Genomic DNA, 17,003 nt, shown 5'->3' on the forward strand with positions numbered 1-17,003 from the left:
ACGTGGAGATGTGGATGGTGCCCAACCAGGCACCCAGTCCAGCATCCCTGGCACCTACACCCAGGAAGGAAAGTGACAAAGGAAAGGACGCACCGACAGGGAGGCAAGAAGGCAGCACAGGCAGCACAGATGCCTCCAACGCCGCCCATCCCCGCACACTGAGCGTCACCTCCGACTCCTGCAACCAAGCCACCTTCTCCAGAGCGAATCCTTTCACATCCCCCCTCCCACAGGCCGAGCTGGGTGCCCCAGGCCCCCCAAGTCCACAGCATCACCTCTGAAGCCATGCTCACCCAGAGGTCATTTCACTTTGCTGGTCGTGCAGCACTGTGTTTACAGGTGGGGATGTGGGGCCCCTGACGCCCCGAGACCATGATGGGGGCGAGGGTTACTAGCCCTGCGCCCCCTCCTGGCCTCCCTCTCAGCCCCATCGATTGATCAGCCAAGCTTCGTTTTGTTTTCCTCCACCCGAGCTGAATGGGCGATTATTTAACAGCTTGTCCCCGGTTGCAATGGCACATTTTTCCTTACTCGGCAGTAGGACGCACCATCCATCACCCACAGCTCAGAACCGGGTCCGTGGCCCCCGCGCCGCCCCCACACCCGCTGCAGGGGTTTCTGGAACGCAGGGCTCCCAAGGGCTCCCGGGATGCCTGGGGAAGGGACTGGAGTGGGAGGAGAAGGCCAAACGATGAAACCCCGAAACCCCTCTCAGAGCCCCCAAGGTTGGCTCCACCATAGGGGGGGGAAGAAAAGGAAACCCTGACAGCAGGGGCCCAGCCCACCAGGCTCCCCGCCCCCACCCCAGCCCCGCAGCCCTCCTGCCTAAGGGACGGGGCGGGAGGGGAGCCGGCTCCAGATGGAGGCAGCAGAGCCACACAGAATGTCAGGCCCAAGGCCAAGATAACAACCTGCGGTCCAGCCGGCAGCGAAGGGGTGGGGTGCTCGTGGGAGGGACGCCTTCTTCCTCACGCTTCAAACCAAACCATTTATTACGCCCCCTCAATGTGCCTCGGACAGCGCCCCACGTTCCAGCTTTGATGAGCAGGTAGCCCCTCACAGGACGCACGCAGGCAGCCTCCAGCTGTTGACCTTCAAGCTCTGGGACCCGCTCACTCACTTTAGCCATGGGAGCCCTCAAAATAATTTGGGAGTCCACAGAAGCATAAGTGTCCCAGGAAGGCTGGACAGGGGAGTGGTACTGGAAGGATGTGACTCTGGAGGAGGGCCTGGAGATGGGAATGCCAGTTGTGGTCCAGCCACGGGCAAGCGTCGTGGGTGGGAGGGGTCTCAGCAGAGAACAGGAAAGAGCCGTTCCCACCGACATCTCAGCTGTCAGCTCGGCTCCATGGCCCACGGCCCAGTCAGGCCACTCCCGCCCAGGCGCTGCTGAGCCAGCCCAGCTCCCGGCTCTGCTCCCAAGGAGGCGGGAAGCTGCAGCAGCCTTGGTGCGCCAGCCCCAGAGGCGTCCTGTCAGATTCTTGCCACTGGGGAAAGAAGATGGACAAATAAACACCTGGACTCCTAATATGTGTCTTCTGCAAAAAAAATAAGCCAACATACAAACAGGCACAGGCCCCAACAGTCTCCTGCCAAAACAGACCTCTGTGGGTGACGAGGCCCCTCTGGCCCCCTCAAAGCCTAGCCTTCCTGACCAGCAGTTACCCCACCTCCAGCTCTGCCAGGGACTGAGCAGTGGGTCCCTCCCTTGTCTCTGAGTGTCCCTGGCGTCTGCCCCCTACAGGGCTCACTCTGTCCTGAGGAGGTGCTGGTCCAGGAGGGGGGAGGGGAAGGGGGAAGGGAAGGGTAGGGAGAGCAATGACAGAGAAGACGGAACAAAGAGGGAGGAAGGGGGAGGAGAACCTGGGAATCAGCAGCAGCAGCAGGGAAACAAGACTAAGCTTAGTCCCACGAGGGTGGACCCATGTTGGTCTCTGCTCTCACCACTGTGCTCCCAGCACCCAGCACCGCACGGCACATAGTAGGTACTCAGCCGACATTTGTTAAATGAACAAAGAAATGAAGGAGAAGGAAGTCAAGTCTGGGTGAGCAGTACGTAGTCCAGTAACGTGTATCATTAAAATTCCCAAAGGCCTCAGAAATCTTCAGAAGTCAAGCTTTGGGTTTTTGTCACATTTTATTTGTTTTAATGAAAGTACTAATATCGCTAGAGAGGTGCCTACATTCTTGTTTAATTCCAAAGGGACTCAAGAAATGGCATCTGAGAAATCCCAGGGGACTCAACTTACACATCTTAGAAATGGGCCTTCCTCCCCCCAGCACACCTTTGCTGATTCATTTCAGTGCAGCGAGAACCTTTCTGTCCTCCAGTTCTGCCTGGCAGAAAGTGAAAGAAATTCAGAGTAGTGGCAAGGATTTTCCCCAGAAACAGAGAACACACTGGCGGTTACCAGAGGCAGGAGTGGGCGTGGGGGAAATGGGTGAGAAGGGTCAAAAAGTCCAAACTTCCAGTTAGAAGATGAGTAAGTCCTGGGGTGTGATGTACAACACCCCATGTACGGTGATTGTCGTTAATAACCCCGTACTGAATACCTGAAAGTTATTAAGAGTAGATCTTACCACGTCACACCTGTTAGAATGTCTGCTGTCAATAACACAAGGACTAACAAGTGTTGGAGGGTTGTGGGGAAAAGGGACCCCTCGCACACGGCTGGTGGGGGTGTAAACTGGTGCAGCCTCTATGGAAAACAGTATAGAGATTCCTCCAGAAAATTGAGAACAGAGCTACCAGATGACCCAGCAATCCCTCTTCTGGGTGTCTACCAAAAAATTGAAAAACACGTTAGCAAAGATATAAGTACCCCTATGTTTGCTGCAGCATCATTCACGGTGGCCAAGACATGGACACAACCCAGTGTCTTTCGATGGATCATTGGATAAGAACGTGACATGTACATACAACAGACTATTACTCGGCCATAAGAAAGGAGGAAACACTGCCATTTGGGACAACATGGATGGATCTTGAGAGTGTCATTCTAAGTGAAATAAGTCAGATGGAAAAAGACAAGAACCGTATGACTTCACTCATATGTGGGATGGAAAACTGAAGGCAACAAAGGAACAAACAAAACAAGCTTATAGACACAGACACCGTAGGCAGTCACCGGAGAGGAAGGGGAGGTGGCGGGAAGATGAAGAGGCTAAAACGGGTCAAACATATGGTGACGGAGGGAGACCAGACCTCGAGTGGTGAGCACACGATGCAGTCTACAGAGGATGCATTATAGGATTGCTCACTTGAAACTTATATATGTTATTAACCACTGTCACCCCAATAAACAATAAAATAAAAAAAAGAGTAGATCTTAACAGTTCTCATCACAAGAAAAAGAACTGTAACTGTGAGGGGACGTATGTTAACTAGATCTGTTGTGGTGGTCATTTCGTAATATATACATATGTCAATCACATCCTTACGTTGTACACTTTAAACTAATACACAGTTAGATGTCGATTACATCACAATAAAACGGAAAAATGCCGAATAATGCAAGGACGTGCTACTCATTTTTCAGATCCATCAAGCTGTCCAACGCCAACACAGGTGCTCACCCCGGGAACCACACCATTAGGACACGGAGTCCTCACTGACCCTGCCTCCCAGTTCAGCAAGGCACTGTTTTTCGCCTTTTCCTCTGAAACCCGCAACTTCCTGTGTGCCAACACCCCTTCCCCCATCTCCAGTCTTCAGTCCTCTCTGGGCACCTGTCAGGGAAGCTGGCATCTTCTCCTCAGTTTCCCATCACCCTGATTCTGCTTCAGTCTCTGCTGCCCCAAAACATAAGCCAACAACCAAATTGGAGTTTCAAATGGGACTCAAAAGTGAAACTTGCTATTTCTTTAACCAGCACATAGCGTTTCATTCCAGTAGTAAAGATTATAGGAATATGTAATATTCTGAATAAATGAACCTCCTCCTCCCATTTTTCAACCACTCTTGTAAAACCAGCTTCGTTCCTGACTCCCCTCATGCCTTATGAATCTTGACTCTAGCAAAAATAATTTGGGTTTTATTATTCTGGCATCTGGTGGGAGTCTGTGACAATTTTACTGCAGCTGTGCTTCTTCTTTTTTTAATACTGGTGAGTTTTAATAATACAGCGTACCTTTAGGTATTGTTGAACTGCTACATTATTCACCATATCTAACACGATGGGAAGGGCCTTATGTAATTTACGTGTCCTCTGCTCTGTGTTGAAAGCTCTCGAATGGAGGGGTATAATTTGGGAAGCAATTTTCCCCAAGGTCGGGGAAAGCAGTTTCCGGAGGAAAGGCTGGACGCTGTGTGACCCTAGTGACAGCCAGGCTCAAGCTGGGAGCCCAGAACCCCTGCTGTGAGGCTGGGACCAGTGGCTGAGGGACTCCAGGCCCCAAACCAGAAATGTTCCCCAAGCACAGGAGAATTCCAGCCCAGCTATGGCTCCTGATGAGACAGACCTGCCAAGGGCATGACCCACAGAGTTCTCGGGCTTGCCTGCCCACTTCCCTGCCCCCCTCACCAAACCACCCTGTTCCGTGTCTAGGAAATCAGTGGCCAAATGGTTAACCAGGCCTGCTTCAGACACGCAGGGACTCCAGGGCCCGTCCAGAAAGCACCTTTCCTGCACTGAACACCCATCGAGTCCCCGCTATGCTGGGGACAGAGAAGAACACAACATGGGCCTGTCCCCAAGGGGCTCGCAGTGCAGAGGGAGAGAGGACACGTGAACTGAAAATCCCAGCGGACATGGGACACAGGCTCGCACGAGCTGGCAGGCTCGATGGGGCAGACCTCACTGTTGCTCAGGGCCGTGTTCTCGGCATCTAGAACAGTGCCTGCCCCATGACAGGGGCTGGCTCCACATGTCTGAGGGACAGAAGGAACAGATGAAGTACCGATGAGAGAGCCGGGCGGAGGATGTGTGGAAACTCATCTGGAGAAGCAAGGGCTTCCCAGAGGAGGTGACCGGCCCGGAGTGAGTCTTAAGACTCCAGGAGGGAAAGGAGGAGGCAGCAGGTCCAGAGCCGGGCCGGAGGGGCAGGTGGCCTGTCTTCCGGGGAATGCAAACCACGGAGCAGGAGGTCTGCGGCCGGATACCCGGGAAGTCAGGAATCAGACCACGTAGCACCTGAAATGCCATGCCAAGGGTTTGCAAAGGCCACCTGCAGGCGTGAAGGGAGGACACTGTGCAGGATTGTGTCAGGAAAGTGCTCTGCTGCCGAGGTGGACAGAGTGGGGGTGAAGACCAAGGCAGGAATCTCGTTGGTTTGGGAGGCTGCCCCCAGCGAGCCAGTGAGAAATGAAGACCCAGAAAAGGGTCGGCGGAGATGGGTGAGTGATGGACACGACTCAGGGAAGGCGCGATGGCGGCCTCAGCTGGCCTGACAATGTGGTTTATTATATTATTCAGCCCACTGTTATTCTGTACACTTCTGGGTATGAACAAGTACATAACACAATTTTTCAAGGCTGGTGGGGTTGAGTTCAGATTTGCACATTACTCCCAGAGCGCCGCTGGGACGTCTGGGGGATGTTTGGTGGGTGGCTGGGTGCTAGGACCTAAGGCTTGGGGACTGTGGCAGCCCGCCTCCAATGGCCGCTATGACCCTGTGCAATGGCCCCATGCATAAGCCCCTCCCATGTTACAGCAGGGCTGGTCTGTGTAACCCCCGCAATGCGGAAGAAGGGACGGTGCATCGACGCTGAGCTTCGGTCATACAAGACACCGCGGCTCGGCCTTGCTCCCTCACTCGGGGAGAAGCTGACCACCATGTCACGAGAATACTCAGGCAGCCGAAGGAGAGGTCCACACACAAGGAACTCGGGCCTCCAGCCACCAGCCGTGTGAGTGCGCCCTCTGGGCATGTGATGTGCTGACTCGACCTCTGGAAAGACCCTGGCCACGAGCACCCAACTACGCCGCTCCCGGATGCCTGAACCCCAGAAACTATAAGCTAGGAAATAATTGTTGTTTGAAGGCACTACATTTTGGTGTGACTTATTACAGGGCAATAGATAATTAATGCAGGGATTATAAAAAATATACACATACACAGTGGCTGAAGCCACGTGCATGGATAAGACAAGTAAGGAGCTGAAATGAGAGCAAAGAACAGGTGACAAGGACACCTGGGCCACAGCAGGAGTCAGTGGGCGAGAGAGAAACCTGGGAAGACGAACCAGGGGAGCCCCAAAGAGAAGGAAGACGAGACGGGCAAACCCCACAGAAGCCCACGGAGGCTGTTTCCAGAAGGAAGGATCAGACGCCTCTAAGGGACCCTCCCATCTAGATGAGACCTTCTCACTCGCTGCTTCTGATGAGATGCTTTCCGTGACCACCCAATCTCACGTGATCCCCACCCGAGTCCCCTGTCACTTTCTGCCGTGGCTGCCTGTTCTCCTTCATGGTGCTTGTTGCAAAGTGTAATTATATTTGAATTTGTTTCCTCACTCGACCATGGTCCATGAGCGCTGGGAAATATGTTTTATTCACCACTGGAAAGCCAGCACGTGACGTGTGTGAGGCTCTCAGATGTTTGCTAGATGAATGGATGACTGAGTGAATGAATGAACGGAAAGGCCAAAACCCCGAGTCTCACCTGGTGCCCAGGTTACCTGGTGGACAAGCAATCCCGGGCAGCAGGGCCCCTTGGCATGAAGGAGAGCACAGCCGGGTTGGGGGGGAAGCTGAGCAGAGAGAGAAGACTCTGGAGGTGACCCAGGGGCTCTTCCCACCCTCCTAAACCTGGGGAAGAGTCTGGAGGAGGCCCAAGCGGCCATCATGCTGCCTCCAGATAGCAACTAACCTGGAGAGCCTGTGCCACGGCATGCTACATAGTGGTGGGAACCAAGGGCATGCCCGACGTGGGCCCTCAGCAGCTCCGAGTCCAGTGGGGAAGCTAGCAGGCTGATGGAGGTGTCGCCAGGGTGAGGCCGACTGTCCCCCCACCTTGCCCCCCTGCCTGGGAGGCCCAGGGCAAGTTGCCTAGCGTCTCCTTCGTCAGGAGCAGCCATGAAGGGAACTACCCCCAGCACACAGGGGGTGAGGGCGCCACCTTTTGGTCCTCACCTGCAAAGCACTCGGGCCTGGCGGGAGCATGGGCACGCACTGCCATGCTTTGAACAGGTAATTACAAGACACTCTGTTTGGCACTAAAGAGGGGACACGCAGAGCGCTGTGGACACAGGAAGGGCAGAAGTGGGCTGGGGTGTGACCCACTTTCTGAAGCAATAACAGCAGAGCAGAGGCTTGAAGGAGCCAAAAGAGCAAAGCAGATACACAGGAGGGGGCTCAGATGCGGGAACCCCATGGGCTGAGGCAGGAGGCCTCAGGGAAGCCTCCCCAGAGGGGCCATGGGAAGGGGCCACCAACACCACTGGGGGTGGGACAAAGGGAGGTCATGGGAAATCCAAAGCTTCAGAGAGGCGTACCTGTGTCAGAGTACCAGGGGAGGGAGAGAAGTGGTGCAGCGAGGGGACGAAGAGGGCGCAGGGGGTGGAGATGCAGGGAGGGTGACTGGGAAGAGGGTGCAGGACCGTAGAGGAGAGGAATGGGGGCAGGGAGATGGGAGCAGGGGTACAGGAGGCAGGCAGTGTTGGGGGCAGAAAGGTGAGGGGGGCAAAGGGGACACGTTGCAGGGAGGTAAGGGGGGACACAGGGTGGAGACACCTGGAAACTAGGCACGGGGCCGGCAGGATAACGGGGGTGTAGAAAGGTGGGGAGGGTCACAGGGGGTGCAGGCGGGAGCAAGAGTGTGGGGCCCAGTGCAGGGAGCTGGGGAGGGGTGGGAGGGGGCTGGGTGGGAGGCACTCAGGGCGGGTCAAGCAGCCTGGGCAGCGCTGGTAGCAGAGCAGCCACGATCAGAAGCTGTTCCCATGTATGTCCCGTGCTGGTGTGTGCACGGCGACACACGGCATTTGGTTACAGGATTTTGACGTTGAACAGCCACCATTTTCCCAACACTGGCTTGTCATCACGAATGGAGGGGACTGACCTTAGTAGGCTTCTAATTTTGGGAAGTGGAGAGAAACGGAGGGGGTGAGACTAGAGAAGCCTCCCGTTCCCTCTCCTTTCGCCAGGACTGGCTTTTCAGGATGGGGCGGGGGCTGGCAATGAGAGGGGCCCTGGAAGGTCAGAGGGGAGCTGTCGCCCCGGGTCATAAAAGCCAGCGGGCCTGGGCCCACCCCTTGGCTTGACAGGTGCAGGAATGACGCCTCCGCCCAAGGTCCTCTTTTGGACCCGAGGTCCCCACTAGCTGAGACTGCCATGTCAGCTGCACACCCAGGGGCCGGGGCTGCCCACAGCCTGGCTGTGTGTCTGGGGGGGGTTAGTGCTCCTTTCCTAGGGCCGCAGCTCCCTCCCTGGACAGAGCACACCCACCCACAGTTCCAGCCTGAGACAACTCAGAAACAGTTACGTGTTTTACAAATATATATATTGCCAGGTACCGTGACATTTGCTTTGCACAAATATTCTGAGAGAATTCCCTGGAGGGCCCTGCTCCGGGAGAATTCTAGCCACAGGGAGAAAGCTGTCCTGGTCCTGTGGGCACCTCCTCAGCTGTCCCCATCTCCCCAGCGCAGCAGGCAAACTGGGACAGACTGCAGCAAGGGGGCGGAAGGCCGAAGCCACGAACAGAAGGATTCTTGGCAGGACACCTAACCCTACCCATGGCAGGGCAGCAGTCCCTCCCACGCACGGTCTCAGGTGCTCACAGACTGTCACGGGAACCGGGATGCCTATCTGCCCCCCACCAGGCCTGGGAGCGCTCCAGGACAGCCCTTGTCACGTGGAAGGTCATGGACATCTCCTGGTGACCTGAGTCCGGCCTGCGTGAAGGAGGGGGCTGAGCCCATGACCCGGCCCAGCCCGTTCCGCCTCGGACTCCTCCCCTGGCTGCCTGCCCCTCCCAGCCAGGCCGTGGACTCCCAGGAGCTGGGCTCTCTCAGGCCTGCGACGGTCAAGGCCATCATGAGAGCCCTGCTCAGATCGAAGCTTACGTCCTGGTTCACCTGCCTACCCCGCATCACCCGACCCAGGTGCTTCAGCACCCCCATGCCAAAACAAGAAACTTTCTGGAAAAATGGGAAGTTCTGTATCTCAATTTAGGTGATGGTTATACAGGTACATACATTTGTCAACGCTCCTTGAACTCTAGTAAGACCTATACATCTCACAGTACGTAAATTACTCTGAATTTTTAAATTAAAAAAGAAACCCAGCTCCTGGACTGACGATGGATCTTGAGTCAGGCTGCTCTCGGGTCCCTAAGGCGGCCGACCAGCCGGCTAGTCTTTTGATTGGCCAGACTCAGCGACAGAAGCCCAGTCAGTATGTCTGGGAAGAAGCAATAATCAGTGTAACGATACCAGATACCACGTGCGTCCCACACTCGGGGCTGGGAGCCCTGCCCTGGGGGCTTCCATCAGCAGTGGCAGGAAGGCCACAGCCATCAGCTCTCCTGCAGCGAGAAGAGAACGGGAGGAGGCGGGTGCTGGCCCCCCACTGGCCGCCTTGCGCGCATGGAGCAGGCACTGGAAGCAGGCCTGGTCTCCACTGCTTAGTGCCAGGTGGGGTGCACACACTGCACACAGCGCTGGTGGCACGCAGAGGTGTGGCACACCTGCTGCTGCTCATGCCCCTCTGGAGCACAGTGGCACCCCATCAGCCACCAAACACCCAGCATCTGCCCAGACATGCCCAGGTCCAGAGAGGTGCCTGCACGACTCCGAGGCCCCCCCTCCCTCTGGGAGTGACCAGACCCTGGTCTTGGTCTGCCCCCCCCCACACCGGAAGCAGCAGATGTTACGCCTGGGAGGGCTCAGAAGGGTCACGACTAGGACAACTGTTGACAATGAAGAACAGACAAGAGTGGACGGGAAAGGGGCAGGACGGGAAGCAAAGGCCACCACAACCTGCTCCCCCCTCCCATTCTGCTTCCGGTGCCCAACTCCTGCCCTGTCTTCTGGGCGTGAGGGACAGGCCACGGTCTGACAGAGACGGCGCCTCTACACCAGCCCAGGCCGACTGGGACGCTGCTATGACCTCCAGTCTGCTCTCCCTGAGGGATCCTGGCCACATCTGCCTTCCTAGGACCATGTTTTCCTTCTGAGCTCCTTGGGGTGGCATTCTTATAACCCAGCAGATGAGATCTGGCTCATGGGAAGCTCCAGAGGACAGGAAATCTCCCAGGCACAGCCAGGCTTGGTGAAACTAGGAGGACACATCAGAAAGAGGCTAAGGTCACCCGCCCACCTGCCCATCTGCCATCTGGCCATCCACCCACCCACAAAGTGAGGGGAGGAGAAGGCCCAGGACAGTGGCAAGGCCTGGACTGTGGCGCTGCAAAGACTAAAAGGTACAACATCCGGCCTTGGGAGTCACACAAACCTCGACTGAAATGAAATCCTGGCTCCCCTGGCATTGTCCCTGGGCAAATTACATAACCTTTCTCAACCCCATTTTGCTCACCTATAAAGTGGGGTAATAGTAACTGTCATATTGGGTTACTATAAGGAACAAATAAGATCGTGTTCACCGACTGCTTAGTCTGGTGACGGTCCGTGGAAAGCACCAAACATACGGTGGCGACCATCATCTCCTCGCCAGCTATGGTGGGCTCAGCTGCCCATGGTCTGGAGTATGGACTCTGCCTCCCGAGCTTCACATTCTTCACCAATTGACGTTGCAGTTCTTCCTCCTGAAGAGGTGGGGTCCTGTTTGCCACCCTATACTCGTGTGAGCCTGTGACTTGTTTGGCCAATAGGATGGGGCAGAAGAGATGGAAAGCCATGTCCAAGCCGAGGCCAAAGGCAGCCTTGCATCTTCCTACCAGTTCTCCTGTGCCTCTGCTGTTGCCACGGGTGGGCTCTCGGTCCCAGGACGGGGATGGAAGGCAGAGTGGCCCCAGCTCAACTCAGCCTGGAGCAGAGCCACCGCGTCAATCTGCAGACCCACAAGGGCGCCCAGCCACCATCAGCTGACCCCCCACTACCCACAGACTTGTGAGCAATAAAAAGAAAGAAGAGTTGTTTAAGCAATGGACTTGGAGATAGTCTGTTAGGCAGGAATCGCTGAGACCCTCTGCCCTTCCATTTCCCCCTCTCCCTCCTCCTTTATATCAGACATTCTGGGACTGCTGGTTATGTCGCTCCTAAAAGCCGAAGGAAAGGCTTCTGCAAGCGGATCACGTGAAGCCTCACTTCCCTGCCAACAGCCCGTGTCCTCATTGGAAACAGGAAGTGACATCACAGCTCACAGCCCAGGCAGAGCACTGACCACTGTGGGAGTTCAGGTCGGCTGTCCATGGCCTGGAAATGCAGGCGCCAATGCAGCAATCTGTCTGTCTACCTGTGTGTGTCTGTCTGTTTACTTGGAATGCAAGGTAACAATTTTCATAATCTCTGGGGAGTGGACTCTCGGATGGTGCGAAGAATGAAAATTTGTCGTGGAAACTGTTGCTAAGAGGCGATCAGGACTGTGACAGGGGCACCACAGCCCTTTCCTGCAGGCCCATTGGGAGTGGACACCATCCACTTGCTGTAAATCACTCCTACTTAGGCCTAGTGCGGAGGGCTCACAGGTCAGTCTTCCATGGTTATGACCACAACGAGAACTGGGTCAAACCTCAAGGTGCTGTCTTCCTCCGAGCCACTAAATGCACAGGAGGGTGGGTAGCAACACACCCTGGCCCACGCGACTTGCTCTGAAGACAGGCTCGCCAGTCAAGTGGGTGGGCTCCGGCCACCCCGCCACACCTCCACCTGGTGCTGGAAGGTCCTGGGCGCTTCATCCGCTGCCATCAGAAGACTCTCTGGCCTCTGCAGCACTCAGGCCATTCCTCACGGCTACCAGAGAACAGAGACGTCCCACAGCTTCAGGAAGCTGGACCCACTGGGAACAGGCCACTCGTGTTTCTGAGTCCCCTCTGCCGACTTCCCATCATCAACAGCCACGAGTTGGAACCTGTAAGCGCCGAGGGGTGGAGGACTCGCTGCAGCTCAGCCTCCCCCTCCCCCCAGGGGTCCTAGCATTTAACTGTCGCAGACACAATGCCAATACCTTGAATTTGCATAACGTGCCCTTCTCCTCATAAATTACTGATTTGTATTCCATGCGGGCGCACACACCCTGCCTGGAACCCATCCTTCAAAGCCTCACTGTCAACAGGCTTCAAATTGGACCCATCATCTCAGGTTATACAGTATTTATAAAGTGACCTGTCCCATCACTTGGAGTTATTCTCCTCTCAAGGGAGGAGGGAGGGAAAACGGGGGGAGGGCTACTTAAAGCAACAAGATTTTCTTCCAGAGCTGACTTCATTTTCTATTTATATAACAGTCACTATTAAAATGGTGGGTGGGGTGTGTTGGCAAAGCCGTGGACGTGCCAGTGTCACTCAGCCAGGGTGAAGTGGGCGGAGCCTGGAAGGTCAGAGAACCCAGTCATCACCCCTATTCACAGGCCATGTGACCACTGGGCACGTCCCAGGGAGGCTCGGTGACGACCTCGGTGCCTTCATCTGCAGACGAGGGCCAATGTAAGCTGTCTGCAAGGTGGGGGAGAACAGGTGAGATGCGCTACCTGCAAGGGCTTTAGAAATGTGAAGCTGTGTTCTGACACGTGCTGCAGCATAGCTGGACCCTGAGCACACGATGTTCAGTGACACAAGCCACATACAGAAGGACAAGTACTGCATGGTCCCTCTTAGGTGAGGTCCCTACAACAGGCAAGTCCATAGAGACAGGAAGTGGTGCCAGGGGCTGCGGGACGGGGAGTGGGGACCTAGTGTTTCAAGGGGACAGAGTCTCTGGTTAAGAAGGTGAAGATATTCTGGAAATAGTGGTCACAGTTGCACAACAACAGGAATGTACTTACGACTGAACTGGACACTTAAAAATTATTAAAAAGGTCAATTTTATGTTATGTATCTTTTACCACAATAAAAAAGTGTTTTGAATGTGTAACTCTTATAAAAAAGCAAACTGATATTATAATCCTTTGCCTCTAAGCCCAATAAGAACGTAGCCTTTTGTGACCATTCCAGCTCCCACTTCCAACCTGGAACCCGACCCCCATTCGGGCAGTGAGGTCTCCGTGGCCCCAAGAGCTCAAATCTCCCCTTTCTGTCCTCTGCTGCTGGCGACTCCTGCCTCCCTTCCCCCATGTCTGGCTCAGCCCTAAAAAGCACCGGTTTCTGCTCCCATCGCAGAATCCAGATGCTGAGAGGGGAGGCCCGTCCGCCCTCCCCCTTGTGCACTGGGTCCAGGAAGGTCTTCCAGAAACAACACACCACCGCCCTGGCCAAGCTCTCCTGGCGTTGCACAGGGTCCCCTGGAAAGTCCCTTCTGACAAAGCAAACAAACCAGATCCCTTGGCCTACAGCTGGCACAGGCCACCGAGAGTGTCTGCCAGCCTCTGGAGCTGCCCAAAGAAACACCACGAACGCCTCATGTATCATTTTACATTTTCTAGTTGCCACGTTTTCAGAAAAATTACTTAACACAATAGATTCAAAATATCACTTGCACATGGAATCCATATAAAAATCATCGATGAGAGATTTCCTATTCTCTGTCCTGCGTTAGTCCTCGGGCCCATGTACATTTCACACTCACAGCACACCTCAGCCCAAACCTGCCACGCTCCCAGTTCCCAGCAGCCACGGGTGGTCGTGGCCACCATACTGGATTGTGCCGCTCCATGTCCATGGTGGTGGGATCCACTGTGTCTGCACTGGGCCACCAGGAAAATCGGGTGAGAGGGGGGAGGGCTGACCTACCCAAGAGCTGACCAGCGGAAGGACTGGCCCCGGCCTGATTCTCACGCACGCCTTCACGCGTGCAGTCAGAACGCAAGCTCTCCAAAGGCAGGCACTTGCCTCACAGAATCCAGAAGGGTACGGGGTTCAACGGGAGCTCCTGGAGCAGGACAGAGACATAAAACCCTCATGCAGAGTAGACCCAGCACAGCCCTTTGCTCACCTGGACCCCTCACTCACACTCACCTTCGGGACTTGAGTCAAGGAGAGAGGAAAGGCCAGTGAGGGTGCGGGGACCCCTCTCCTTAAGCTCCTCGGCTCCCTCCCCTGACAGGGCCCTAGGGCTGGAGCTGAGGGACCTCATCAGCCCCAGCCGGGGTAACTGCCAGGTCACTTAAGCTTTCGTAGCTTGACATGTCCCCAATCAACACTGCGGAGAGGGAAGAGAAGGAGCCGTGGTCACAGTCATTTACACACATATGTGAAAACCGAGGCTTCTCCCTCGTGGTCAGAACATGGACACCACGGAGGCCACGAGCTCAGGGGCCACCACTGCAGAGGCCATCACAAAGGCCACCACCACAGAGGCCACCACCACAGAGGCCACCACCGCAGAGGCGACCACCACAGAGGCCACCACAGAGGCCACCACCACAGAGGCCATCGCAGAGGCCACCGCAGAGGCCACCATGACAGAGGCCACGAGTGTGTAGTGCAGTTCACGTGTTGTCAATGTGCTGCATTTTGTCACGACACTGTGACAAAGGAGAACAACGTGGGTGGCTCAAGTCCACGGAAATCTGTTCTGGCCCAGAAGGAGACCAGAAGTGTGCTGGAGCTCCCCGGGGCTGAGATCAGGTGTGGCGGGGCCAGGTCTCAGCACACAGCCTAGGGGAGAGCCCGCTGCCTGCTTCTCCCAGCTGCTGGCGGCCCCAGCTGCTGCCACGTGCGCCTCCCCCTCACCTGACCTCTCCTCCATGGCCACCTCCATGGTGGTCACACGTCGTATAAGGACATCTAAATTGCATCTGCACCCACCCAATAACACAGCGGGTGTCTCCATCTCAAGACCCTTCAGTCAGTCACATCTCACAGTGTTCTGCCACGTGAGTAACACTCACAGGTTCCAGGACGATGCCTGGGTCTCTTCTGGGGGCCGCGATTGAGCCCACCCCAGGTCTGCGCCTAAGACAAATGTCAACATACATACACGTGAGGATTCGGTCAGCTTGGACAGGATTAGTTTCCTTCCCAGGTGACAAAGCTGGCCACGTGCCATGAGGAAACAGTTCCTGGGAGGTACCAGCTTTGCCTGGTGAAGGCCAGTGCCCAACAAGGTGAAGCACGGCTGGCCGGGCAGCTGCTGCCCAGTGTACCCACAGCTCGGGAACCTGAGACCAGGGTGGGGACAGAGGCTCGTCGATATGCAGGGACAGCCACCCGAAAGCTGTCCGAGCGGCAGCGCCTGACTTGGAATCACCAAAGTGCTCTGTGATCCCAGCGGGCAGCACTGCCACCGCCACCACTGCGGGCAAGCGTCTGCGGAAGGCACTGTCGGGGCCCCACCATGCCCTTCACCCTAACACTTCGGTGCACACCAGCCCATTCCCCAACGTCCATTTCCAGGGACCACTCCCAGTACTGACTCTTCATCAATCAGAATCCAATCCGGAAGGCGAAACCACACATTATTTTGTGTCCAAATCACAAGGGATGCTTAACATAAAAAATTATTAACTGTTACAGGGACTCGAGGGACAGGAATTGGCTAGTGAGAGGGGAAGAGAATGTGCTGAAAAATACAAGAGCAGATCCTACGATCAGCCATTACTCCTGGGTCTGAGATCAGAAGGCAATGTCCCACCCATACCCCAGGCTAAAATCCAGATGTGTTTTGGAAAGGGCACAGCTGTGTACCTGCCTGGGGGCTCTTCTGTCTGCCAGGGCCTGAATGCCAGAAATGCCTGGGCATCACCACCCCGGAGCAGCCTCGCCAACCAATGGCAGAGGGCGGTGTATGCAGAGCCCAGCCCCTCCTTTGGTGGGAGAGCCCTGGGGAGCAAGTTCACACAGGCTCCCTGAGTCCCATGGGATAAGCAGCCATGGGCCCCTGCCCACTACCCCACTCCCCTTCATCCCAGCACTGCTTGCCCTTGAATATTTATCCCAGCGTCTGTCGGGAGGGCCCAGCTGAGACACAGCCACGGTCAGAACACCAGGGAGGCCCCAGCCACCCAGCTCAGAACCCAGCAGGAGCACAGGCAGACACTCCTGGAGGCATCTGGGACTAAGGGGACGCGAGGAGGTGACCATTGGGCAGCGCTGGGTCCCTCAGATGACCTCAGGAACTGACACTGAGGATTCTGACAATGACATTGATCTGTGTCATTGCTGTCTGTTAAGCGTTTCCTAAACACTCGGAGAGGTGCTGGGCGCTCTCCCACCATGTTTCAGCAAATCCATGAACCAAGGGAGGTGCTGCCATGGCCCCCATTTCATGGCTGAGGAAGCCGAGGCCTAGAGCACCACTTGGCCAAGGCCGCACCACTGGTGAGAGGCAAGAGGGCCTGCAGTCCTGGCTGCGCCCCCTCCCCTCCCCTTAGCCAAGCAACTACGCATGCTTACAGCAGACTTTCTATAGTTCCCACGCTACGGAGGAAGACAACCAAGGGAAAATAGGTACGTGAGGAAGGACAGAGAAGCCCAGGTGGGAACAGGGAACAGGGACATGGTCCCTGCAGAGCGGGGATGGCAAAGGAGCGACACCCACCACCGCAGCCCTAGGCTGCCTTCCAGCAGAGCAACTTAGAGCAGGAAGCACAGGCAGGAGGGTTGGGAGTGGGAGGGCCCGAGGGCGCCAGTTTCCCGGCCACGCAGGCAGAACTGTATGACCCTTCTGAGGACACGGAGAAGATACAGGACTCTCAGCTGTCCCTTAGCTCCCGAGATCACTAAATCATGAATCACGGGGACGGTGGAGGAGCTGCTGCATGGCCATCTGTCAGGGGAGCTGGAAGCAGGTGCCCGCTGGGCAGGAAGCTGGCCCGGGTGACCTCCATGTCCGGGCCCATCCTTGGGTTCCAAGTGTCAAACGTCGAAGCGGAAAGCCAGTCAGACCCGTGTCCCAGGGGCGCTTCCCCAGCCCGCAGAGCGTCTCGGAGGTGGGAGGGGCCATGTCGAGGCAGTGAGGACAGAGGCGCTGTCCCTCACTCCGTCCTCTTTGTCACAGGCTGCAAAGC

The 17,003-nt window shown here is 55.9% G+C and overlaps 1 protein-coding gene across 5 annotated transcripts in view; it reads right to left on the bottom strand.

Annotated features, from left to right (window-relative positions):
- RBFOX3 (RNA binding fox-1 homolog 3) overlaps positions 1-17,003 on the bottom strand; it is a 362,884-nt gene that overhangs the window by 275,262 nt on the left and 70,619 nt on the right. The window lies entirely within an intron of this gene.

Source organism: Rhinolophus sinicus, linkage group LG15 (assembly GCF_036562045.2).
Source record: "Rhinolophus sinicus isolate RSC01 linkage group LG15, ASM3656204v1, whole genome shotgun sequence".
Classification (NCBI taxonomy): Eukaryota; Metazoa; Chordata; class Mammalia; order Chiroptera; family Rhinolophidae; genus Rhinolophus; species Rhinolophus sinicus.